A 23,270-nucleotide genomic window follows, 5' to 3' on the forward strand; every position below is an offset into this window, starting at 1 on the left:
AGGGAGGTAGCAGATGGGGCTGCCCTGGGACTTGGGCATCAGGGGTGTTTTCTGCTGTCCCTTTCTGGCAGGATGTCTCCTTGCAGTGGGTTGGAATTGGAAAAAATTACTCCTCAAATCCAGCAGCGATGGCCGGGGTATTAGCTACAGCTGACACAGACAAAGCAGGACATTAAACATCTCCTACAGCAAAGTTGATCATAAGAACCATCCGATAGCTGTAAGTTAATTAGATTCTGATAGTTCGATATCCTACCAAAGGTGCTGAAGCACATACTCAGCATTTACAATATTGAAGAAGAGTTGGTGTAAAGCTACCACAGAGGCAGTAAGAACCTTTGCTACACGGTTCTTAATCACTGGGGAAAAAAAAGAGTAATTCCCAAACCAAGACATAAACGGCCGCTGATACCTTTGCATTCAAAAGCAGCTGTTTGACTGTTTTTAAAGTTTTTTTCAATTTGCAGATCGCTACAAATAAAAAGTTTTATATCTTCCCATTCCCACCTTAATGCAGTACTTTGCAATACAGAATTATGCACGCTCAAGAGTAATGAGTGGACAGAGCCATGTAAATGCTTTATGGGTCTGGTTTGCACACTTTCTAATGCAAAAGAGAAGTGATAGTTTTTATTTGACAAAATGTCACGTTGTTTTTACTCTGAGCAATTCACCAAGAACAAACACGGCGGCTTTCTCAGCTAGAAGTCAAAGGTACTGCAGTACGACAAAGTGTCAGCCAGTCAAACCACAAATGAAAAACCAGAAGAAACATCATGTTATTAAAAACTTACAAGAATTTTTCAGAAAAAAAACCACCTTATTACACAGCATCATAAATTTACTATCCCTTTGGTTTACTGAGATAACCAAATAGCTTCTGGGGGAAGAGGATGAAACCAAAACTAGAAAGAATTGCCTTAGCAAGTCCCCTCCCAAAACCTACTCCCCACTCTCTCCCAAGACTTCCACAAACTTAGATGCCATTTTTTATCCCATGGCTTCTCTATTAGACAAGAAAAAGAGGGGACAGTAAAAGCAAGCATTGAAAGTTATCAAGAAGTTCGACAGTAAATCAATGACAGGAGAAGGTAAAACCCCATTTTTTAAAGTTAAATACACAAATATAAGTCTAAGGACTACATGGGGAGGGTCTCTTGATGAAGAAGGGGAGCCCTAGGAGGAGGGGGAAGGGTTTGACCCTGAAAGAGGGGAGATGGAGCTGAGATGTGGGGAAGAAGTTCTTTGCTGTGAGGGTGGGGAGAGCCTGGCCCAGGTTGCCCCGAGAAGCTGTGGCTGCCCCATCCCTGGAGGGGTTGAAGGGCAGGTTGGAGGGGGCTTGGAGCAACCTGGGTGGTGTCCCTGCCCAGGGAAGATGATCTTTTAAGGTTCCTTCCAACATTAGCCATTCTATGATTCTACGACTAAAGAAAAAAAGCTATAGGAAAACCAACAAAACCTTCAAAAAAATCACAGATTTAACTCCTGTCTCTAAGTTTGTCACATTCCAAAATCTACAATGTAAATCCAAAACATTAAGTGCGTTAGGTTTTTTGCTTCTAAAGTGTTTTTCAGGAAGCAATTCACTCAACAGCTGGATTAGTGCTGTCAGACAGAGATCAGGAGAAGCGTTTCGTGCGGCAGAGCAGCCAACAAATGAATTTCCCCACCTTCATCTTAGCCAGCTCTGCACATCAGCAGAGCCCCCAGAGAAAAAGGCCACGGTTTGTAGTAATAATCAACAGACAACTTGGTCACGCCTAAATTTGGGGGTTTTTATTACAAGATGTTTGTAAAATTTTCTCTACCACAAAAAAAAGACCCCACCCCAAACTCTTTCAAGCCAAAGAAGCTGCTAACATGCAATGGAAAAAGACTTAAATTGTTTAAGGCCTCCAGACATTAACATGAAGTTAAACACTTTTAATTGCTTTGCAAGTTATCTTAATTTAATAATTAAAAAATGTAAGTGTAATAGCGGTATAGCCTTACAATTCTGTATGGATCTAAGAACAGTGAATTACACAGTGTCATCCGGTCTAATTTAATGACTAGATTTTTTCCTCCTTTTTAGAAACCACAAGGTACGTGTCCCAGTTCCTTCATTCTTAGCATGTTTTTATACTTACCTGGATTTAGGCTTAATATGAGAGAAAATTTCTGACCCCTGAAGCTTCTGGTTTCCTTTTCTGTCCTTGCAAACTTCTCTAGCTCAAAGGTAGGGCTGGTAGGAAGGAGTTAACGGGAGCTTCCAGATGACAGAACTCATTTCCCAAAGAGAGTACCGAGACAGCCGTTCAAGGAGAAAAAACTTGAAATTCCTACTGAATTACGCTAGATTGAAATTGATGGGACAATCGGATCCCTTGGCAACTGCTAATCTGGTAGATAAAAAGATTTCTATTCAAACCAAGCGCCGAGATGCCACCGGTGAGCTGCAGCCTAAGGACCAAAGTGCATTTTCAACCCGATGCAAACTTGCTTCAAATTCGACAGCCTTAAGAGTTCACTTCCCAAATATGTGGCAAACACCCCTAAACAAAAGTTGGGACCTAAAATAACTGCGTAAAATTCTACTTTCACCTTCCTTTTGGATTAATAAGATGATCAACGAGCGTGATGAACAAGACCTTCACTCGAGGAACCGAAGACTTGGAGTCTCAGCTTAGTGTAAGAGGACATCAACAAAACGTGGCCAGATATGAAGACAGAAAATTAAGGTATTATGCAAAATGGCAACGTGCACTAGTCCATTAGGAAACACTTATTTTAGCTACTGCTCAATTTCAGAGAACAGATGGAAATGTTTCAAGTCTGGGCAACAAGAATTATTTCTTAATAATTCAATAATTTCTTAATAGCATCAAGACAACCTGAAAAACAGAGAAGAAAGCCCTTAATTCTCAGTGACCTGTGATCTGTGCAACTCGTGTGGGTAGTTTAACGCCCCGATCCTTAGTGATAAGATTTTAAACAGCTGAAAGAGTTTTCTGCTCCCTGGCATCAGACAAAGTTTCTAATAGTCTCATAATATATTAAATGAGGAATATATCAGTATATTCTTGACATTCTGCGTTAGCAGGTATGAATAACAGAGTTCAAGTCTTTTCTCAACTCCAGTAGTGACAATCTCTTCGAAGGCCATCTTTTTCAATACTTTCAAAGAGCCAACACGAGCACTATTAAAATTAGCCTCCAAATATCTTGTTATAATATGAAATGTTTAATCAAGCCACGATAGAGAACACGAACATTACTAAAAAAAGTCGTAAGGCTGTAGAAGTTCACGTAGGTAATAGTCAGCTGCTGCTACGTGAAAGTGAACATTACTAAAAAAAAGTCGTAACGCTGCATAAGTTCACATAGGTAATAGTCAGCTGCTGCTACGTGAAAGTATTGAATTAGTAATTTTTAAGTAGGGTTCCAAATAGTCAACACAAACCAGATACAGCCTTCTGAATTATTTATTTTTTGAACTATAAACATGTCCTCTGCTAAACTACACAAATTAAGAATCTACTCAGGCAGCAAGATCCTCATCTTCCACTGCTACAAAGCAGTGTAAATTTACTCAAGGTCAGAATTTATCCTAAAACATACATGAAAGTAGTAGATGGAAACAGGCAAATCATGTCCCTGTACCTGCTGTAGGTCAGCCCAACCAGGCACGCCCTGGTAAATACAGTAGGGTAGAAAAAGTCTGTACTTTAGCACCTTCAAGTATTTTAGGCAGCAGATAAAAACAAGCAGTTTAAAACAAGGTTTGACTTTAAATAGACTTTTGTTTTGTTCTTTCAAAGGAACCTTAAATAGAGAAAATATGAATTCACCTACACAGAAATATTACTGTGCTCTAAGATTCCTCATATTGGCACCAACAACTATGGTTATACCCATGTACCAAAACATTTTGTATCAATATTTCTTCCCACTTGATGTAACCAAGTCATTTTGCAGCAGAGTTAATTTGACAGCACAGAGTAAACTCTCCTTTCTGCTTTATCATTTTATTCTTTGTCTTAGTCTTAATTACAGACCCCACAACAAACCCCAAACGTGTTGCGGTGTCACGCTGAGTGGGAGCCGGGGCAGCACAGGTCACAGAGATGAAAACACAAAATCTCTGTACAGCAATTAAAAAACACGACTTTTTCAGAGCAGTCAGATTTCACATTGCTTTCCTAAACTCACCAAACCCCCCAGTCACAGAATGATACGGGGTTGGAAGGGACCTCTGGAGATCATCCGGTCCAACCCCCTGCCAGAGCAGGTCCACCCAGAGCAGGTCCCACAGGAACGTGGCCAGGTGGGTTTGAAGGTCTCCAGAGAAGGAGACTCCACCACCTCCCTGGGCAGCCTCTGCCAGGGCTCTGCCACCCTCACAGTAAAGAATCTCCTCCTCATGTTGAGATGGAACTTCTTATGGTCAAGTTTGTGCCCGTTGCCTCTTGTCCTGTCCCTGGGCACCACTGAAAAAAGACTGGCCCCATCCTCCTGACACCCACCCTTGAAGTATTTATAGGAGTTGATCAGATCCCCCCTCAGCCTTCTCTTCTCCAGACCAAAAAGACCCAAGTCCCTCAGCCTTTCCTCGTAAGAGAGATGCTCCAGGCCCCTCATCATCCTTGTAGCCCTCTGCTGTACCCTCTCCAGCAGTTCCCTGTCCTTCTGGAACTGGGCAGCATCCCAAACTTTTCCCACTGCAGACCCCAGTATAAATTTTGCCAATCCTTTTGACAGAAATGCAAAGATTTTCTCTGTCCAGGATGACTAGAGACACAGGGGCTGTCACATTATACAGTTTGAGATACGAGAGTTTTGATAAGTAACCAAAAAGCTAAAGAGGTAGAATTTTAAAATTTGTTTTTATTTCCCACTGTTAGAGAGTAACACTTTTTAAAAAACTTAATCCCTGAAGCTTTTTGGAACCCTAGCAAGATAATTTAACACATTATGCTACTCCAGAGTTTAGGTCACACATGCTGACATCATGTTTTGCATGAATTTTGAATATCCTCAGCATTCTGTTATTTGACATTCATGGAATCATCTCAGGTTAAGCCAAATGGCAATACATCCCATCAGGTTGTATTTTAGTAATTGCCACGCTGCAAGCTCAGCAAGGAATTTGGGATTTCAGGTATATTGTATTATTGCAGGGGTACTACATGTACATACAGCGACTCTTCTATCAGCAGCAACGTTCTGCAGTGATTTGCAGGCATAGCACTTAAGCACAATTATCAACTTTGAAGCCTTATCAATTTGATTTTTTTTTTTTCCCTTTCTTTCTTCTTCATAGCTGGCATTAGCACAAGAAGTTCTGGCATAGATTGTTTTCCAGTTTGAACACATTAAAAACCCAGTGTTGATTTCCTGGGACAGCTGATTTAAAATGTCTCTGTTCCCTTGAATAGAGTAAGATTTACAAGAGGGCCATAAAGACTTCTCGTACTGTTAACCATTTGGTTTCCAGCACCCCAGAGAAAGGCTCATTTTCTCTTTCCACTGTATACTGAAGAGATGTTCCCTCTCTCAAATCACTGCCAAGTATAACAGGATTTCCTGGAGGTGGTATGTCTCCTCTCCTCTATATCCCATACACAGATAACCCAGGATATCTCCATGGCAAAGCACAATAACACTTTCTAATGGCTGGATGGACAGTTGTCTATCTGCTTCCTGTACTGGAAAATACACAACATTTCAAAACCCCTTTCAGTTCTCCAGGACCTCCAGTCTGACAGCTCAGAGCTCCCAGCCCACAGCTCAGGTCAGAGCCTTTACAGCCACCAGCACCTTGGAGTGAAGCTGAAACACTTCAAGAAGTGGTGGAGCCACCATCACAGAATCACAGAATGATAGAGGTTGGAAGGGACCTCTGGAGATCATCCAGTCCAACCCCCTGCCAGAGCAGGTCCCACAGGAACGTGTCCAGGTGGGTTTGAATGTCTCCAGAGAAGGAGACTCCCACCAGCTCTCCGGGCAGCTTCTTCCAGGGCTCTGTCACCCTCACAGCAAAGAAGTTCCTCCTCATGTTTAGGTGGAACTTCCTATGTTCGAGTCTGTGCCCGTTCCCTCTTGTCCTGAAAGGACATCCCTGGAGGTATTCAAAAGACATGCAGACATGGCACTTAGGGACACAGCTTAGTGGTGAACTCGGCACTGTTTGGTTTCTGGTTGGACCTCATGATCTTAAAGGCCGAGTCTGTGCCCGTTCCCTCTTGTCCTGAAAGGACATCCCTGGAGGGTATGTTCAAGTCTGTGCCCGTTGCCTCTTGTCCTGAAAGGACATCCCTGGAGGTATTCAAAAGACATGCAGACATGGCACTTAGGGACACAGCTTAGTGGTGAACTCGGCACTGTTTGGTTTCTGGTTGGACCTCATGATCTTAAAGGCCTTTTCCAACCTCAATGATTCTATGATTCTGTGAGGTGCTGATCAAATTTATGGCTGAGACCAAATGATCTGCTCCCCTGCCCAACCAAAAACCCAGCCAAAGAACAGTGACAAAGAAAATGACAACAAAGAAAGAAACAGAAGCACGTGAACCTACAAGAGAACCATGAGTACTGCACAAAGCACCTATTTTGGATCTACGAAGGACCAGCGTTTTGTCCTGTTAAACCACAGATGCCTGCTGCAGCCAAGACCATCTCTGCAGACAAATCCTGGTGTTGAGATTGGTCTGTGAACACAGGACAGAAGGACCCACTCCCCTCTCCTGTCCCCTAAAGACATCTCTTGTTCCCTGCTCTCCCTGACAGTATTTCCCGGCAGTTCCACACACCTCCAAGGACACAAAGCCAGGGGACTGCACTGAGGACAGTCCTTGCTCTTCATGTGTCTGCACAACCCCAGAAGCTCGATGCCATTTAGCAGGGGGATTTTTTGGTTGTTTTCTAATTATCAACTCACACAATTCTCTGAATTTCCTTTTTTTGTTGTGTTTAATGAAGTAGTTATTATATTTTTCGATCCCAGGGATACAACAGTACTCTGGGTGCAGTTTTTGTTTTTCAGAAGGGACAAAAAAGGAACAAGCATCCAATTTATTTTTGGTATCTTTTGGTTTAAGAGCAATGCTAAACATATTCTTCTATTTTTTCCACAAAAAGTGACCCTGCTCTTCAGGTGCGTGCTGTCAGTTCCCAGGTAGCTTTCTGCAATGTTAATTCTATTTCAACAGAAACACGTTAAGCATAAATAAGTTTACAAAATGAAAAAGCAGGATGAAATTAGGGAAGCAACCCGAGCTGACAGCATAGGATGCTAAGGGAAAATATTTTGTAAGTGCTTCTGTAATACATCAGATTCCTCTATGCCCCTTGGCAAGGGCTCATTCCATCTCCTCCTGCTCTCCCTGCTGCCAGCCCCACCTCCCTTAGGACAGGAAACAATTCTTCAAACTGCCCCAAACGAGCTGAAAGTCTGTTAATTCTAACTTAGTTATTGGTAATTACCTTGTTTTACCATCCCATATATGAGACAGAACTCACCATGTGCCTTTAGTGCACTCCGAGTCCCATAGCCCAGGTGTGACACTTTCTCCTGCCTCTGATCATCCCATGAACAACCTCTGGATACCTACGGATAACTGAGGGCACCTGGACTTCACACAGAATGGAAACCTTCTCCTGGAGAGTCACCAGGAAGTTGGGTGGTTTTTTGACACCAGTATGGACCAGAGTAAATTAACAGATTCAATTAACAGACACGCAGGAAAGCTCTTGTCCCGCATCCCAAATCTCCAAAGCCATTTTTGGACTTGTACCCACCAACCACCGAAACAACAACAGATGAAGAGACAGTTTGATTCCTGAAAAGGACTGGCCAAAGGCCTTACGTCTTGCATTCCTGTCAAAATACATCCAAAATACATCATATGTGAAAAAAAATCCATCAAAAAACTGAGTGTTAAAATATTAAATCATCCTAATTAGATAGACAACTAGCCCCATCATTCTTTATAAAGTAGTTATGAAATGTCAAAAGTAAAAAGCTCTAGAGATCACCAACATTTGCATTTAAAACCACACCAAGATCATGGATTTGATGATGAAGTGAGAGAAACTTGAATAAAATGTAAGTTCTTCTAATGTTCAAAGACAGCCTTGGAGGTATAGCATGTTTCTAGCTATTTTAGCATATTTTCTTTAGAAGCATAAATTAGGTTTGTGTTTTTATTGTCTTCTTTGGGTGGTAACTCAGCTTTGAGCTTTCAGGAATACTTCTGTATTTTTGGTTTACTCTCAAGCCTGAAGCTGCAGCGGACAAGGACAAGCAAGTGGAACCCACCTGAAAACATGTGTTTTAAGTACATATAGGGGCAAAGGACCATCTGTGCGGTCTTTAAAGATCTCATGTGGGCAACTGCATGGTCAGACAGTGATTTCTGGAGAGCTCTCCTTTGGCAGCCACAGAGAAGGGAATGTAGAGGATTACATCACAAATGGACCCAACACAGATTTGGACAAATCCAGATGTATCCGAGCGGCACTTAGGGACATAGCTTAGTGGTGGACTTGGCACTGTTAGGTTTCTGGTTGGACCTCATGATCTTAAAGGCCTTTTCCAACCTCAATGATTCTATGATTCTGTGAGGTGCTGATCAAATTTATGGTTGAGACCAAATGATCTGCTCCCCTGCCCAACCAAAAACCCAGCCAAAGAACAGTGACAAAGAAAATGACAACAAAGAAAGAAACAGAAGCACGTGAACCTACAAGAGAACCATGAGTACTGCACAAAGCACCTATTTTGGATCTACAAAGGACCAGCATTTTGTCCTGTTAAACCACAGATGCCTGCTGCAGCCAAGATCATCTCTGCAGACAAATCCTGGTGTTGAGATTGGTCTGTGAACACAGGACAGAAGGACCCACTCCCCTCTCCTGTCCCCTAAAGACATCTCTTGTTCCCTGCTCTCCCTGACAGTATTTCCCGGCAGTTCCACACACCTCCAAGGACACACAAAGCCAGGGGACTGCACTGAGGACAGTCCTTGCTCTTCACGTGTCTGCACAACCCCAGAAGCTCGATGCCATTTAGCAGGGGGATTTTTTGGTTGTTTTCTAATTATCAACTCACACAATTCTCTGAATTTCCTTTTTTTGTTGTGTTTAATGAAGTAGTTATTATATTTTTCGATCCCAGGGATACAACAGTACTCTGGGTGCAGTTTTTGTTTTTCAGAAGGGACAAAAAAGGAACAAGCATCCAATTTATTTTTGGTATCTTTTGGTTTAAGAGCAATGCTAAACATATTCTTCTATTTTTTCCACAAAAAGTGACCCTGCTCTTCAGGTGCGTGCTGTCAGTTCCCAGGTAGCTTTCTGCAATGTTAATTCTATTTCAACAGAAACACGTTAAGCATAAATAAGTTTACAAAATGAAAAAGCAGGATGAAATTAGGGAAGCAACCCGAGCTGACAGCATAGGATGCTAAGGGAAAATATTTTGTAAGTGCTTCTGTAATACATCAGATTCCTCTATGCCCCTTGGCAAGGGCTCATTCCATCTCCTCCTGCTCTCCCTGCTGCCAGCCCCACCTCCCTTAGGACAGGAAACAATTCTTCAAACTGCCCCAAACGAGCTGAAAGTCTGTTAATTCTAACTTAGTTATTGGTAATTACCTTGTTTTACCATCCCATATATGAGACAGAACTCACCATGTGCCTTTAGTGCACTCCGAGTCCCATAGCCCAGGTGTGACACTTTCTCCTGCCTCTGATCATCCCATGAACAACCTCTGGATACCTACGGATAACTGAGGGCACCTGGACTTCACACAGAATGGAAACCTTCTCCTGGAGAGTCACCAGGAAGTTGGGTGGTTTTTTGACACCAGTATGGACCAGAGTAAATTAACAGATTCAATTAACAGACACGCAGGAAAGCTCTTGTCCCGCATCCCAAATCTCCAAAGCCATTTTTGGACTTGTACCCACCAACCACCGAAACAACAACAGATGAAGAGACAGTTTGATTCCTGAAAAGGACTGGCCAAAGGCCTTACGTCTTGCATTCCTGTCAAAATACATCCAAAATACATCATATGTGAAAAAAAATCCATCAAAAAACTGAGTGTTAAAATATTAAATCATCCTAATTAGATAGACAACTAGCCCCATCATTCTTTATAAAGTAGTTATGAAATGTCAAAAGTAAAAAGCTCTAGAGATCACCAACATTTGCATTTGAAACCACACCAAGATCATGGATTTGATGATGAAGTGAGAGAAACTTGAATAAAATGTAAGTTCTTCTAATGTTCAAAGACAGCCTTGGAGGTGTAGCATGTTTCTAGCTATTTTAGCATATTTTCTTTAGAAGCATAAATTAGGTTTGTGTTTTTATTGTCTTCTTTGGGTGGTAACTCAGCTTTGAGCTTTCAGGAATACTTCTGTATTTTTGGTTTACTCTCAAGCCTGAAGCTGCAGCGGACAAGGACAAGCAAGTGGAACCCACCTGAAAACATGTGTTTTAAGTACATATAGGGGCAAAGGACCATCTGTGCGGTCTTTAAAGATCTCATGTGGGCAACTGCATGGTCAGACAGTGATTTCTGGAGAGCTCTCCTTTGGCAGCCACAGAGAAGGGAATGTAGAGGATTACATCACAAATGGACCCAACACAGATTTGGACAAATCCAGATGTATCCGAGGTTACCCCACCATTTACATTTGTTGGCCAAACCCTAAAACTAGTAATTTATTGAACTTAAATCACCAAGTTGCAGAAGTTATGGAAAAACCTACTAAAAAAATAATCCATGTTTATTTTCTCTAGGAAATCTTCACAAGAGAACCTCACAGAAACATCTCCATTACTCCTCCAAAAAATCTCTCTCATCATTTATTAGAGTAGAAGAATGATGGAAATGAATGACAGAGATGGCTTCAGCATTCTTTAATGTTGCCAATGAACCATTTTTAGATGGGACAAAATACTAGATGAGGACAGGCATCGAGGACAGTCAAGAAATATTTAACTGATAGGGAATCTGAAGTCTAGAGCTTGTATTACAAAACATGCTGCAAAAATACCTAGATGTGTCAAAACAGAAGAAGGGCCAGGTATCCCAAATGTCTATCCAAAAAGTAGCAATGAAACACACCTCAGCCACTACAGCTCAGTACTTTGTGAAGGGAACTGAAATGGTTTTTAAGTTCTACCATCAATTTCCACAGCAGCAGGACCTAACTCAGGCTTCAGTAATTGCATATGAACACCGACCACATCCTCAAATCTGCTTTACAATCACCTTTTTATCATCACCAAGCAACCACATGTATTTTAATGCTAAAACACATAGTTCAATCCTCAATTTGTTTTATAAATTTCTATTTCTACCCAAACAAATAATTTACTGTTGTGTCAGTCCAGTAGCATTTTCTATGTTGGGGTTTTTTCCCTCCCTTTCAGTGAATACATCCCATTATAGTAAATATTATATGGTCTTGAATCTAAGCTAAAACTTACTCTAAGGAACACAGTTCTGCTATTGTAACACCTAAGGAAGAATCTATAGTCCCCCCTGCAAGCTCTCCTTGCCTCCCCCCACCTTCAGCCCAGTTCCCAGGCCGAGGGGCTAAACTGGTTTTACTTCTTATATACTTAGCTCAGTACTTTGAGAAGGGAACTGAAATGGTTTTTAAGTTCTACCATCAATTTCCATGGCAGCAGGACCTAACTCAGGCTTCAGTAATTGCATATGAACACCGACCACATCCTCAAATCTGCTTTACAATCACCTTTTCATCATCACCAAGCAACCACATGTATTTCAATGCTAAAACACATAGTTCAATCCTCAATTTGTTTTATAAATTTCTATTTCTACCCAAACAAATAATTTACTGTTGTGTCAGTCCAGTAGCATTTTCTATGTTGGGGTTTTTTCCCTCCCTTTCAGTGAATACATCCCATTATAGTAAATATTATATGGTCTTGAATCTAAGCTAAAACTTACTCTAAGGTTTTTTTTCTCCTTTTCAGTGAATGCATCCCATTATAGTAAATATTATATGGTCTTGAATCTAAGCTAAAACTTACTCTAAGGAACACAGTTCTGCTATTGTAACACCTAAGGAAGAATCTATAGTCCCCCCTGCAAGCTCTCCTTGCCTCCCCCCACCTTCAGCCCAGTTCCCAGGCCGAGGGGCTAAACTGGTTTTACTTCTTATATACTTAGTTGTGGATTTCAGAGTTATCAGGGAGCAGGATGTCAGACCCTTCTTTCCTTCCACTCAAAAATGTAATCCCCCTGACCCGAACCCAAAAGTCACTTACAGCTTTAGCTGCTCCTCCAGAGGAGCTCCGTAGTGGGGAAAAAAAAACCAACAAACTCTAAATTTTATTTAACATCTCCCACATTGTTTCTATCAGCAATTTAGGGGATAAAGCAATAAGGCACGTCCACAGTAGAGCTGCAACCTCAGTACGCATCGATTTTATGCCAGAGAGCCCCAGCAAAAGTATGTGAAGGTTGTGTTTCTTAGCACTGGTTCGTGGATTATTTTCACAGAAATGACTTCCACAAACTTTTCCCATTTGGCATTGTTTTTGTTCTTTGCCATTAGTGCAAGAAAACACTAAAGCACATGTATAGGGAGAAGAAGAAAGTATGTAAGACTAGAACAACTACGAACAACAATACAATTGTGAAAGATTTAGTAGGTATAAGCAAAGAGAAGATCTTTAAGCCCTTCCAGGCGAAAGGTAGAGTGGTATTAACTTTATATAAAAAGCTATTTCTTACTATTACAGCAATTAAATAAGAAAACGTTTTCTAGGCGAAAAGGTGAGCTCACTATCACTTCCAGGCTTCGAAACAAGATCAGGGAGCTTTCGAATAGGCGAGCTTTAATCCAGGTTCTGCGAAAAGTGATAGTCTGAGAAAGAGAAGTCACTGTGAAATCAGTCACTGTGGTCCCTTCTGGCCTTTGGGGTTTTAATTCCCTTACAAACCCAGAAAAAATAAAAAAAAAGACCTGCCTCAGGCAGGAAAGTAAAATAAGCAGAATAGATCTATAGATGGAAGACACAACCGAAGAATCTATGTCCAACTGAAGGCACTAGTCCCCTCTTCACTCAAAGATATGCTTTTACAACATGTATTTCTAATTTGAAAGCATTTTGTCATTGATCAGCTGCACTTTACTGCTTTGCAAGAGGACTTAAATATAACTTTGTACATTAAGGATGCGTTCGTAGAGTCTGCTTTGCTGGGGAACAAGGCAGCAGCTATGGGATACACAGCTCATCCCTCTTCACCCTGCATCCCCAACGAGCATCATCCGATGCCGCATGTGGTCCAGATCTTGCTCTTTTGGTCCCCATCAGCTTCTTCCCTCCCCACTCCCTACAGCTGCAGCCAGGCTGATTCGTTTGTAATTATAAACCATCTTTTACTGGCTCAGATGGAATTTTAGCTTTGCGTTCCTGTAGCCCAAATCAAAACTATTCACAAAAAATGTGTAATTTTATATGGTTTTATATGGTTTATAGATGGGACAATCGTGATAATCTAATCTGAGGGCACTGAACCTCATGCGGAAACATCTGTGCAAACCAGTGACTTGTCATGGGGACATTTAACTTATTTTTCTTCAGTTACACTGGGAATGACAAGATTTTGGGGAAAATGTACCAGTATATTATCCCAAAGCAGGGACCCATTTGCTAATAACAACCTAGAAAGACCTTTCTTATGTCCTAGCAGGCCAAAAAAAGCCATCATTTCACAAGATCTTTTGAGCCGCCAAAACAAAACATCAATATTCTGCTCATGTTGTGAACACAAGAATCTTCTTTTTTAAAGAAAAGGGAGTATAAAAGAACAGGTGTGTTTAGGATGGTGCCCCCACCATCTCAAACAGGTAGGGAAAAGGTGAATTTTTTCCTGTCAGTTGAAATAGCATGCCAATTTTTAGAGATTTGACATGTATTTCAAATTTAACATCATCAACAAAATCCAATTTAAGAAAAATCACAAAAATCAACCTTTTTACTTATGTACTTTTCCTTCCTAATAATTTCCACTGAAAAGGTATTAAAAAGAAGTCTTTTAAGTACAAAGAAAACAGGCAAACCCAACTGAGTTATGGAACCACCTTTGGTAGTAACCACCAAATTTTATACCGTGACACCAAGTAAGGTCTTTGGCTCAGGTTTTCCTCTTCTCAGTCTTTGACACTGCAACCAACTGTTTTTTACAGGATTTCAGGTATGCAGATAAGATATCAGGGCTATCCACACTCTTAATATTATATCAGCTAGATATTGGTAATGTGGCATTTTTAAAGTAATATCATCTCAACCAGCCATTTGCCAACTTGCTACATTGGAAAATACACGTTTTGTGGTTTCACAACATGAATGAATTAGCAATGTGAATGAAAATGCCCCTTTGCAGGAACAACAGTGCTCTTCTCTAGCATCACTGGTTCCAAATAATTGTTTTTCAAAGATTAAAACCAACTTTAATAAGTATTAACTTGATCAAGGCACGTGCGTAAATTTGTTGATATACCAGCTGAAGACTGTTAAGTAAGATTTTTAGACTTTAAACGGTATCATAAGTTAGAATTATATTTGAGTAAAACGATCTACTGATCAATCTTCCACACAGACAAAATAAGACAGTAGGATCATGTAAGTTAATGTTGAATTCATCACGATTTTCAGCTAGCAGCAGTTACCCAATCTTCTGCAAGTCAACAGAAATACTGTCATTAAACCTTAATCACGTGAAGTTTTCTTATTTTCTCCAGCTGGGAAATTTCATACTGCACACAAGGTACTCGATAACTTTACCAAGATTACTTGAATACCAATATTTGGGGTTTATAAGTCCATAGAGAGGGCAAAAGTTGGCACGCAACTAACGACCAAGTGCTCCTTTCTACTTTTGAACAAAATCAAAGTATTTATTGTGTGTTGTTCTTACCTAATGACAGAGATGTCGTGCAGGAACATACAGTGTATTTATCCACTTGGAAAGACATCTCACTCTTTCACATCTACAGAACACGAAAGCCAAGGACTTTGACTGATGCCACTATCTATCTGTTGAATTTCCTTTCAGACTATGTAATTCTAGTTCTTCTTCAAGAGATAAAACCATGGAAAATAACCATCTGAAGCATATGTGTCATGGGTATATATTTAATTCTATACTATGAGAATACAATATCAACTGAAAGCTACTACATGAGAACTTCATTCAACACAAAGAGTAACCTCCAGTCAGAACACCTACATGTCAGACTGTTCCAGGCTGCCATTATGCCAACTGTCAACTGTTCATTTGCCTACAGAATCTATCCACTCAAAATGTCACTTGCTGTCACTCAACTACTTAAAACTACGCATGAGATAAAAAGAAAATTAAAGGAAAAAAAAAAGAACCTGAACCAATATAGATGTCTACTCTAGAAAACGTATAAAACTTCCCAACGAGAATTAGTAGCATAAGCAAAAATGCTGTGTTAGAATTATTTAGGTGAGGTTAAATTATATACATTATAATACACATAATATAAATTATACAGGTTTTGTTCTTCTGCTTTTATTGAAGGTGAAACTCTAGACGAGTTTCCTTCTCCATTTCCTGCTCCCTTCGTCAGGACAGCAATTAAGTAAGGATTCTGTCATAAACTATATGAAACTATGTATGAGAATTCTTCTCATAAACTATTATAAAATTACACACAAGATACAACAATGAACATTTCTATTTGTGTATCATTAGTATAAAAATAACAGCATTTTGTTTTCTAACATCTAAACAACAAGCATCTCAAAGACATTACAGTTCCTTTGGAAAATTCATGCTGGGATCTATGTCCTAAATAGTTTTAGTTCCCGTATTAAGGACTCAACAGACGGATGGAGCTCATCAAAAAAGAAGAGATATTTTAACTTTTCGTGATACCTTTCAAATGGAAAGTTTAGTTCACCCATCCTTTTCCTAAGCTCAAGTATTTTTGCCCCTGCTCTCAGAATGGTACCCATAAACATTCATACACTGAGGATAAAAGCCAAAAGAAATTTAATGAATCCTTTGATGTGATGTAGTCTTAATTTGGGACACGAAATTAAAGCCAACTGTGCCAATCTTGGTGAAAACTTTACCTCCCATTAATATTTTTCAGGAACGTGGCAAGAAATACAGAGTCTATTTTGACTAACAGCTCTGGAGTATGAGCTCAGGTTTGCAGAGGAAGAGCAGCTCTTTCCTTCAGAAACTCTGGGTGAGCTTGAATTTAAAAGCATCACTGGTTTTAATTTAAAAGCGTTTCACTGAACCGGGATCCTTCTAAGAGAAGAGAGAGAGATGTTTGAGATTCACTGAGCTGGATGGGCAGAGACTAACAGGGTGGGGATATGCTGACAGAGGCCAGTTAAGAATCTGAAAAATGACAATGCCATGTTTAAAGATAAACCAACAAAACCAAGAATTAGTTCAATATCAAAGCTCTTATTTCCTATTGTAGGAAATAAAGGAAAATCAAATAAAGGGGAAAGTAAAACAAAATTAAATAGCAAAATGGAAAAAAAAACTACCCCCACAATCCTTCAGGCCATCATCATGTAAAGAAAAACAACGTTTTCCTGGGTTTTCATTAACAGCTAAATTTTAAATTTGCTACCCTAGAGTTCCTTTTCAGAGCATTGTTTTTCAGAAGAAATTGAAGATCTGAATTTGGTTTGGTCTTACAACAGAAAAGACTAATTCAGGTTACCATAGATTACTACATTCTAACTGCATGCTTTCTTTAAAAAATTTATGTCATTAACAAAAAATGACAGTAGTCCTGTTATCTGTTAATTGAAACCCATAGCTCTTTAAATAAAAATGAAGATGATGTAGCTTTTACTTTAAAGAAATTTCTTGATGTATTATAGGAAAATATAAGGATGGATATTTGTAAAACTTCCTAACTTTCTGAAACTTTCTAACATCACAAACTGAAATAAAAAAAACCCCAAACCTTCTGGAGACATCCAGGTTGCTGTGACTGTAGGAAGCCTTAGTTAATTCAGAAGCTGTGTGCATGTATGCCTAGCTTTGCTAAGAAAAATTAGATATTAAATAAGGTTAATTTTAACAGTTGTGCTATGATGTTTTTCATTTTAACAAGAGATGCGCTAGAGTATCAGAATTTTTTGAGTTATTTAACTATTTAACTTTGAAATTATAGTTAAACTACAGAGTTTGATTAATTTGGTAACAATAAAAACGTGTTGGGAATATTTACTTTTTCTTCAGGGTGTCCTCTGTCCCAATTTCTCAAAATGGAAAGCCCTTGTTGTTTGCAGTATTTATTTACAATATCTGCATCGTTCAAAATGTCAGCCCATATTTTACTTGAAAATTGTATCAGAAGGACCAGCTGGGAAAGAAACAGAGACCATTGAAAACCAACTTCTTGCTCTGGTGAAATGTGAAAAACTTGGCAGAAGAGGCACAAAATTTTCTGCTGAGGCAGAAAAGAACAATTCAGTTGATAGTAGATACTATAAAATTTTCTGCTCAGGCAGAGAACGCCCTATCAAATCTACTCTATTTAAAACATACTCTAAAATGTGCTTAAAAGTAGTGAAATGGTAGAACAACATGATAGGAATATCCTTTTTTTTTTTTCCTACCCCAAATTCTTTAAATAATTTCTGTAGAAGTAACTTTTGAATTAAGCAGGTTTCCCTGCATTAAATTTAGGAAGGTAGAATTAGTTTATATCTTGCATTAGAGAAAGTAACTTGGGATTTGACAAAAACCCAACCCTTTCATATTAAAAGATGAGAGAGAGAGACAGAAATTTGACTGTTCTCAGAAAAGCATTAGAGCTTTGGTCTCCTTGGTTTTAATGACAACTCAGGAAAAAATTGGCCATCAGTCTGGACTGCAGGCGGCTTTAGGGGGGGAAAACTGATGCTCCACGACGCTGGTGCTTCTCTGTCCTAGAATAACTACGATCAAAACATCAGTAACGACACAGTTCTTGGAGAAACTATTTAGAGAAGCACGCCGTACGCAGCGCCAAGTCCTACGTTGTATACTTGAGTGTAATTAAACAGCCTTATAAATTCCAAAGTTTGGATAGTGAGAGGCCCAATTTTTTTGCAGTGATATATCATGAGTCCCAGAATTACGCAGCTTCAGAAAGTTCTCCAAGGCTCCCCAGCTTGCAGCTGGAGGTGGCACGGGGGACTAAACATGGCTATCATTTTATCACACAGTATAAAATTCTATCCAGCTACTAGAATTTTCCATGTACTGTTTAAGAAGATAAAACCCAAGAAGCAGATGTAAACCTCACTCTTCCTCCTTAAGTTTGCATAACCAGTTTTCTATTTCATTAACGCAATGTTTTTGCACCATTCTATGGGATTAACAAGAAAAAAAATATTATGAATACTTGTAATGTATCATTTTGGCTTCTTTCACATCCAAAACAAATAGTATAAGTCAGTAAGTGCCATCTCAGTTTAAGGATGAAGAAAATCCACAGTGTTCACGCTAAAACTGCTATATGCATATGAAAAATACCCCAAAATTCCAAACGCCATCTCAGTTTAGGGATGAAAATCCATGGTGTTCACGCTAAAACTGCATATGAAAAATACCCCAAAATTCCAAACTCTTTTCTAATACCCAATTTAAAGCATGAGGGCTGTGTGTAACCTCCAGAGAGCAGCACAGAGGAAGAACAATTTAAAACATTAGGGCTGTAACCTCCAGAGAGCAGCACAGAGGAAGACTCAGCTCCTCTGGAGCATTTCACAGTCCCACCAAAGGACGTCCAAGGACGTTGGACTGGAGTTGACATGCATCAACCAAGTCAAAGCCTGGGGAAAGAGATGGGCAACCTTCAATGCAGATGAGGATCTGTGCAGACTCACCCGGAGTAAAAGGGGTGCAAATTGGAGCCAGAATACAACTGTGAGTCTGGAAAGTGAGTGAGATGAGGGAAGACTGGTATTGTGTGAGAATGGATAATGAACTTGGAATAGAAACCGGCTGATACTAGGAATTACATGGATGAGGGAGAATGAAAATAGACATCAGGATACAAGACATACAAGGAACTAAAATACAAGTAAGAACAGCTGAATGTGAAACTGAATCACAGAACTGTCTAGGCTGAAAGGGACCTCTCAGATCATTGAGTCCAACCATCAACCCAACACTGACAAAACCACCACTGACCCATGTCCCTCAGCACCACATCTGCCCAACTTTTAAACACCTCCACGGATGACAACTCCAACACTTTCCTGGGCAGCCTGTTGGTGGCAACTCCAACACTTTCCTGGGCAGCCTGTTGCAAGGCTTGACAACCATTTCGCTGAAGAATTTTCTCCTAATATCCATCCTAAAACTCCCCTGGCACAACTTGAGGACGTTTCCTCTTGTCTTATCACCTTTATTTGGGAGAAGAACTCCCCTCTCTGCACCCTCCTTTCAGGGAGTTGTAGAGAGTGGAGAAGGTCTCCCCTCAGCCTCCTTTTCTCCAGGCTGAGCCAAGAAGAATGAAAGCATGACTTCAATAAAAGAAACCCAGGCCAACAATATTTTCAATTCCTGTGCTTTTCATGGAGGAACCCTGCTCTCGCTTTTCTGGCTTGAAGGAATCTTCATGGAGAGAACAGCCCAGTTCTGCAACTACTGTAGAGAGTAGAGGAACCCCAACAGCTCATCAAAAGAGCTGCCAAGGGAAAATGCCTCTGCAAAATAACCCGGGATTCAAAGACTGGGTTTTGCCAGAAAGTCTTAGAGAGAAAACCTGTTGCTAAAAGATATAGCAAAGATTAAAGGCAAATTCTTAATTCTACCTGCAGAGCAAGGTTTGAAAACCATACAGTACAAAAGATCTGGAACCACACGTTGAACAATTAAAAATACTAGATAGCTGCATACTGATTAAATACCACCTATTTAACGCAAGGATTTCCTTCTATGGAGAAAAATAGCATGTTATCATATAATTAAAGACTGCATGATAATGTACAAGGTAGAAGTGGGTGAACCAAGGTCACTAAGGTTTTGAAGTATTAGACTGCAAGCACAGTAATGCGTATTAAATACAAAAAGCCCTTGCATTTAAAAATAGATCAAATGGAATAGAAACAGTGGCTGCACATACCTATACGGCTGCGAATGTTTTAGTATCAGTAGACAAAAGGAGCGCAAAATAAAACCTAAGATGCTGAGAATGAGCTAAATGGGGTTTTTTTTGATTTTGTAGAAGCATTCAAGAGGTTTATCCATATGTACGTATTAAAACTTCAAGGAAATAACCAGTAAAACATTTTTACAAATATTCAAGAGGTTTATCCACATGTACATATTAAAACTTTAAGGAAATAACCAGTAAAACATTTTTACAAAGAAATACTTTCCCTTTCCCAGTTTTTCACATACAAAAAAATGTTTGTTCTTAATCCAAATGCAAACTTTGACACATATTCCCCCCAAAACCCTTGGTTTTCCTTTACCAACACAAAAAAATGTTTATTCTTAACCCTAATGCGAACTTTGACACATATTCCCCCCCAAAACCCTTGGTTTTCCTTTACCAAAAGTTGTAGGTCCCTATTTTAGAACAAATGAAAACACGCGCAAAGGTCTATCCTTTGAAGGAAACCTGGAACAACAAAACAACCCCCAAAATTTAACCTCAGCATGACAGAGGTATAAATAACCTCTCTCGGCTCAGTAGTGTTTATCTTTTAAATGAAAAAGGTCTTCCGTTTTGGGGGTCAAAAAAAAAAAAATAAGGAAAAAGAAAAGAGAACTGCCTTCATTTCTTTCTTAATTTGAGCTTCCCTCTAACAAACATCTCCTCTTTGTTTCCTTATTTTAGCTCCTGTAAGTCAGTTATTTTTTTAACTCTTTCCCACCTGCTGTTCTCTTCCAGCATCATCTGGGAGCTGAGAAAAGCCAGAATGATGCACAACCTGATGGAAAACCAGGGCTGTGTTGGCCCAGACACACCTGGCAGTGCCCATTGCATACGGCAAGATACACCAGTAACATCATGTTTCAGTGCCCTTCCAGCTGAATTTGGGGTGAAAAAAATCCCCCAAAAAGTCAAAAGGGGGGTTTCATAGGTGTTGCATCACATGGTGAGAAAGAGTTTCAACAGGGCGACAGCATCCTAACGCCACAGTGAGTTTTATTCTTCAAATAAACAGCTAATGAGAGCTATTCAATGTTGAGATTTGAGAACTAAGTAGCTCATTCATGAACTTATCCATCCCTTTATTCAACAGCGTTTTTACACGCTGCGTTTGGAAAAGTCTCAGAGGAAGTGGCTGTATTCAGAAGTTCAAAAATGAAGCCGTACCCTCGTTTTGGACCTGTCTACTAAAACAAAGAAATGCAAATATGTAAATTTCTGGTGAATTAAAGTGCCCCATTAGGAGTTCAATTATATTCTGAAATTATGTCTTAATTGCTTTGCTCATAGACGAGCTGTACAGCTAACCAAAAATCTACTGCCATATAATCATCACTAAATTTCAGATATTGCCACACATTAAATTAACAGCAGATAATGAGTGGGAAAATTAGCTCTATTTCCATAACAGAAAAAAAAACCCTCTTCCCATATTACCTAGAGTGCTTTATATAGCTAGTTTCAAAATAGAAAATACACAAACAAAACTCTCCTGAATATCTAACGTTTATCTTGATCAAAAGTCCAAGCATTCAAAATAAAGAGTCCAAGCAGAGCACACAGCAGATTTGTGTCTCTGATATTTCATTAAAAAGAAGCCACAACCCTAAACTTCCGTACAAATCGTCAAGAGATTGACATCTATTTTACTTTGATTCTTCCTGGCTATTTCTTTTCCACACAACTTTTGTCTTTTTGAGTAGCAATCCCCCTGCCCCACTACTCTGCATATTTTAATGTATAAGGAATTCCTGGTTCTCATCAGTATCACACACAGAAACTGCAAATGAGCCCGAGTTCGAAAAACTGGCAAGAAAGCAAGAATAAGGAATAACACTAAATGCAGAAAGAAACCCACCGAGCAAAGGACTCACAGTCTTGTAACTAAAAGGAGGAAAAGAAACCGAGCTCCTTCCATGTAGCTTATTTTTCACAGTAGTAGAACAAATAAAGTTACTAAAAAATAGTTAAAACTTTTGGAATTATAGTCAGGCTCCTGAACTTCAGCTGCTGTTCAATTTTGAAGGCAAAAACCCCTATCTAACTTATGACTTATGTACAAATGCGTAATATACATTATTTTTACTCACCTTTGCTGTCTGAAGGAAACAGATTTCAAAGATCTTGTCTGCAAACGATAGATTCTTCAAAATTTATGCCTCCAATGACCATCATCGTCAATAAGGATCTGAAGAAAAACACCACAAAGCCAGGTTAGTTGCAAATAGAATTAGGATTTTTAAAAAAAGGTACTTATTTTTTTTTAACCAAGAATGTATAAATACATACATTCATACATTGAATTATTAGCTGCTGCTAAAAACAAATAGACAAGCACCGGAGTCATTTCATAGGAAGGCATTTATCTGCTTGAGGCACAGAACAATTACTCCACATGAGTATATTGATGACTAAATACACCAAACTTCAGAAATTCAGTTACCATACCAAAATAACAGCAGCAGTCATCAATCCATGAGTTAAAGATTAAAAAAGACAAATAAAATGACAAATTACTATTGAAGTTTCTTATACTATAAGCACTAAAAGACTATGAAAAGTTAAACCACCTCCCTAAACTTTGAAAAGCCAAATTAAAGGTAACTTTAAGCCAAAGTCCCTAAAAATGCCAGTCCCTAAAATAATGGTTTTATTAAAAAAACCACATTATTCAACAGTATAACCACACAGTATCATTTATTAGTGCTGTTTTCATATTTCAGTACTGTAACTATGGAAAGATAAATTAAAAAAAAAAAAAGACTATGCTTATTAGTAAGGTTAGCATCGAATGAACCAGTCAACATACTTATTTCCTTTGGAATCAACCTAAAATGTCCAACAGATGCATTCTTTTTTCCAGGTCACAACTTTGAATGAGAAACCACTTGTCTATTTATTAATACCACAATTAAATTTCCACAGAGTAGCTGAGGTTGCCAGGAACCTCTGGAGAACATCTGGTCCATCCTACCTGCTCAAGCAGGGCAACCCAGAGCTGGTGGCTCAGGACTGTGACTAGTTGGACTTTGAGTATCTCCACGGATGGAGACTCCACAGACTCTCTGGACAACCTA

At 39.4% G+C, this 23,270-nt stretch overlaps 1 protein-coding gene across 4 annotated transcripts in view; it reads right to left on the minus strand.

The window, feature by feature from the left end:
- Nucleotides 1–22,386, minus strand: part of MBD5 (methyl-CpG binding domain protein 5) — a 95,081-nt gene extending 72,695 nt beyond the window's left edge. For all 4 annotated transcript variants that reach the window (XM_014941180.1, XM_014941179.1, XM_014941178.1 and 1 more), the window contains exon 1: nucleotides 22,284–22,386. The gene's annotated coding sequence lies outside the window, so the exon portion shown is untranslated. The remainder of the gene's footprint in view (nucleotides 1–22,283) is intronic.
- Nucleotides 22,387–23,270: the final 884 nt, after the last annotated feature.

This window comes from Calidris pugnax, unplaced genomic scaffold (genome assembly GCF_001431845.1).
Source record: "Calidris pugnax isolate Ruff unplaced genomic scaffold, ASM143184v1 scaffold60, whole genome shotgun sequence".
Lineage (NCBI taxonomy): Eukaryota > Metazoa > Chordata > Aves > Charadriiformes > Scolopacidae > Calidris > Calidris pugnax.